Source organism: Arachis ipaensis, chromosome B05, assembly GCF_000816755.2.
Source record: "Arachis ipaensis cultivar K30076 chromosome B05, Araip1.1, whole genome shotgun sequence".
NCBI classification, from domain to species: Eukaryota; Viridiplantae; Streptophyta; class Magnoliopsida; order Fabales; family Fabaceae; genus Arachis; species Arachis ipaensis.
The window spans coordinates 5107437-5112442 of NC_029789.2; positions in this window are offsets into that span (position 1 = coordinate 5107437).

A 5006-nucleotide genomic window follows, 5' to 3' on the forward strand; every position below is an offset into this window, starting at 1 on the left:
TCCATAAATTCAATCTAATAAAATACATAATTTCAATTATAATTTTAATCTTTATTATTTTATCTTATTTTATATTTTATTTTTATTTATTTGTTTTTATTTTTATTTATTTTTATCTTTTATAGGCCAATACTCTATATATATTTAATTTTACATTCATAATTTACAATACAATTCAATTCAATTCAATCAATTAAAAAATACAAAGTACAATATTCTTCATTTTTTTTATCTCATTCTTTCATAATTTTATCATAGTATCAAACTTACTATTCACAAACAATTCAATTTCACATACGAAGATGAAGAAATTCTTCACCAAATTAAAATCGTACTACTGTCCACGTCCAACTACTAATAAAAAGAAGTTATCGAAGTTTCTATCGTCCAGTGGCCGCATCACGAAGGATCGTCGTATCAGCAGCGTCGATAACTGATATAATGTTTAAGTGATGTGATGTATTTAGATTTGTGTTGATAACTGATAGTTAAATTTTTATGCTATTGGAATTACAATTGTACATAATGGAACAATTAGTTTGACTTCTATGTTTATACCATTCTATTTCAGATAAATTTTTTTTTTAAAAAAAAGTACAATATTTTTCATCTTTTCTTATCTCATTCTTTCACAGTTTTATCAATATATATATATATATATCCTGGCCAGAGGTTTGTACATAGTGTGTTTGGAATCCATGTTCCGTATTAGTCACATGTTATGCACAAGAACTGTCACCTCCATATATGATTTCAGTAGTAATAATGAGATTTAGATCCTCTAAAGTTTGAATTTCACTTTAGAGAGTAAAGTGTGATCTTTCACCATTGATTTCATAGGTGGGACCAAAAATAAATATGAAAGAGAAACTATTCAAGAGTAGAAGATCACACTTTACTCTCTAAAGTAAAATTCAAACTTTAGAGGATCCAAATCCGTAATAATGTGCTAAAAAAATATCAAATATCTGAAGGAGGTTTACTCCCAAGTAGATTGGAAGTGAACTTGTCAAATACAACTTTAGCTTGTAATTGCAGCAATTTCTTATGAGTGAGCCTTGACTCTGTATGTCATGTAACATGCTTTATTGACTCTCTTTTGTTCCAGTTGAATTATGCCAGCTTTTCATCCATAACCACAAAAATTCAATCCAACTTTTGTCATGCTAATGTAAGAAATGGGAGATGCCATGTTCCCAACATGGCGATAAAAGCTCAGACGAGCGTTGGAGGAGATGTACTTGACTAAATAAAGCAAGTTTCATTCATTTTACTTAAAAAACAAGACCTTTTTAATTTATAGTTAATATTTAATAATGGAAGATTAGAACCATTAGCTAGTGTAGTAACATAGCATTCAAGAAACAAGAATCTATTGAGTCAGTTATGGTTTGTTAGTGATTCTTGTAGCAATTCTTTAGTCCTATATAAGCACCATAATAGTTAGGCATAAGTAGACTTTTGTATTCTACAATTTAGTGATGATAATTCCAATCACTTTCTTCTTTCTTTAGCAATTTTTTTTTTCTGCTTTTGTTCATACTCTTTGCTGCAACTATTCTGTTAATACCAATTAGCTTTTTTATTATAAAATTATTGCTTTTTGACCCTCACTTTTTGGATAGTTTAGTATTAAAATTTAGTGGGTAGGATTTAAAATTTAGAGTTTAGAAATTAAGATTTAAGACAAAAGTATAATCTTAAAAAAATTATTGATATTGACTGAAAAATAATTAATTTTCTAGTTAAACTCTTTTACTTGAGATGAATTCATTATATACATGTGTAATATTTCTTTATGTATAATTATTAGCTTTTTTTTTTGTTATAAAATATAAATAATGGAATAATAGAAGTTGGGTAACTTAAATATTACTATGATAATACATTGTATCTACATGCATCGCTCATCTTTAAAGTTTTGATTAATTGTATTAATCCTCTTTGTGCCTTAATTTTAAGATTGGTTTTCTAAAGTAGGTGAAGAAGTTACACATATTGAATAGAATGGGGGAGGATTTAAAATACGTACCAAAATTAAATAAGTGGAGGCATAAATTATATATTATGGCAATTAGGAGGGAGGGGGTCAATATATATATAAGGGAACAAACAATTAGAATAATGCATTCTTACTCTTTTCATGAGAATTTATTTGACAAACATCGAGTAGATGGTTAAAATTATACATATTAATTAAATTAGTTTTTAACATTTTTCATTCAACGCCAACTAAATTTGTTTTCAAACTTTCATGATTCATATTCTATATCCACGTACATTCTTCTAAATTTAGCACAAAAAAAAAAAAAAAGTTTAAAATGGCATTGATATTATAGCAATTTTTAATATTAGGATATTATATGCAATTAACATGGTTGTTACACTACAAAAAAAAGAGTTTAAAATGGCATTGACATTACGGCGGTTTTAAAGAACCGCCGTAATACCAGGATATTATGGCATTTTTTGTTGCTGCCATAATTAATTATATATTTAGTGACGGTTCTGGTAATTATGACGGTTTTAAACCGCCGTTTTAAATAAAAACGATATCATTATACGTTGGTAGAAACAGCGGTTAAAAACTGCCATTTTAAACAAAAATGATACCATTATATTTAGATAAAAACGGCGGTTAGAAACTGCCATTTTAAACAGAAAAGATGTCATTATATCTTAGTAAAAATGGCGATTATAATGGTAAAAACGTCAGTTAAAAACCACCATTTTAAGTGGAAATGATGCCACTCCTACCTGGTAAAAATGGCGGTTATAACTGTCATTTTAAACGATTCAAAAATCGCCGTTTTACGTGGAAATAATGGCGGTTATAAACCGTCATTTTAACCTTAAAAAAACCGCCGTAATAACTAGAATGGCGCCCAGAATATCGACATTTTTTGGAGGCGCCTTTTTGGTAATAATGACGGTTGGAACCGCCGTAATTTTCAAAAAAGCTGCCATTTTAACCATTTTTTTTTTGGTAGTGACTAGTGCGTTATTGATCATTCCATGTAAGCCTTCTATTAAAAATGTGGATAATAGCATAGAATAGTTATTACTTAAAAGTGTGTATAAAATTTATAAATATAAAAATTTTGAGTTAAGTTTGTCACAATAACTATTTTAAAAATATAAACATATATAGAAAAGATCGTAGAATAGACAATTAAAAAACTCTAATGCAATATTAATTCACCCTTATATTAAGGGAGGTGCTATTTTTATGTTTTTATTCATTTATTTTTAAAACAAATATATGTGTAAGTTTTATGGTTATATATGTTAATATGTATGTTATGAGTTATCCCATGAATAATCCATGGATGTTCTACGTAGGTCCTATATTGATTAAGTTATTTATTTTCACGAAAATGACCTGAAATTGGAAACGAACAAGGTTTATGTTAGCTACTAAAAAATTATTGAAACATAGCCCTACGTACCTTTATTATTGGCTTCTTCTCATGATGACCGTCCAACACCGACAATGCAAAAAGAAAAGGATATTATCGGAATTTCAACTTTGTTTTTCTCTCTGATATTTCTAATTTTTTTTTTTAGAGTGCTCTCATCACAATCCACATCTTCCTGCCCAAGGTAGGAACTCTCTAGTACTACTTGCTTTATTGCTTCAATTTACGTTGTGTTTCTATAAATAATGGCATACAATATTGTTATATATAGTCACGATTAACGATTTTATAGTAAATTTGACGATTATAGCAATGGTACCATGATATCATTTGGAGACAAAAAAAAAAAAAAGAAATTTTGTTGTTATTATATTATGTTTTATTTTAGATGTATGATTTTATTGTTGTTAGATTAAGTTTCTGTTTTTTATTGTCTGAAATTATTTTTTAAAGGTTTTGTTAATTTTTATGACAATGTCGAAAAGATACATATATAACTGTCATAAATTGGTTTTGTTTCTTTCTTTTTAGGTCGAGTTTGTACCGAACCATTTTGAAAAACAAATATGTTTGTCTCTTGATTGTAAAAGTTAGAGTCAAAATAGGAAAAAATGAAGAAAATTGAGTATACTTCATTTTGAGAGCCTCGTCCTCCTACTTTGCCAAAGTTAATTAACACGATAGAACTTGGAAGGAATGGATTGCCATTTTTACATATCATGAATAAATTAAAATTAGATTTGTATTTAAAAAGGTCTAATGGTCGAAAATTTTAGGATTCTTAAAATTGCGAGTATAACCGAAAGAATTTGTTTTTTTATTTTTTTTATCAAAGTCTTTTATATATATTTTTTATAGGGTTAAATCGTAACTCTTCTATAAAAAAAAGAATTACAGAAGTAAATTTGATGGGTTGGAAGTCAAAATTTTAAAGTTATTATTTATATTTGAATATAACACTTATTATATTGAGTATAGTTTTAAGAATTGGATTGAGTCAAAATGAGACAAGTTTGGTTTAAGGAAAAAGAATATAGTTATTAAGTCATTAACGTCACATTTAATATTAAAATATTTTTTAAACATAATAACTTTTTAAATGACAAAATTACTCTTTGTTTTATTTTAGTTGTATCCACTGCATTCTTCTCTCCTTCTCTCCATGGTTACCACTACCAACAATATCATACTTTAAATTTTTTAAATTCAACCTAAATAACAACAAAGAGCTTCTCCTTTTAAATGCAATAATAAAGAAAAATAGGGCAACAAAACAAAACAAAGACATTGGTGGTGGCGAAATCTAAACCCTAACAGCGTGGACCGTGGAGGAAGCCAATGAAAGAAAAGGAGGAAAAAGCTGCCGAGAGAAAGAGATGAAGCTGGTGGGAACTTCTAAGTTGCTGTCATTATTGCTGTTGCTATAACTTTTACTCTCACCGACCAAAAGGAGAAGGAGAAGGAGAAAGAGAAGGAGAAGGAAAAAAAAGGAAGGTGGAGAAAATTACTATAATAATACATTGTATCTACATACATTGCTTATCTTTAAAATTATGATTAATTATACCAATTCTCTTTGTGCCTTAA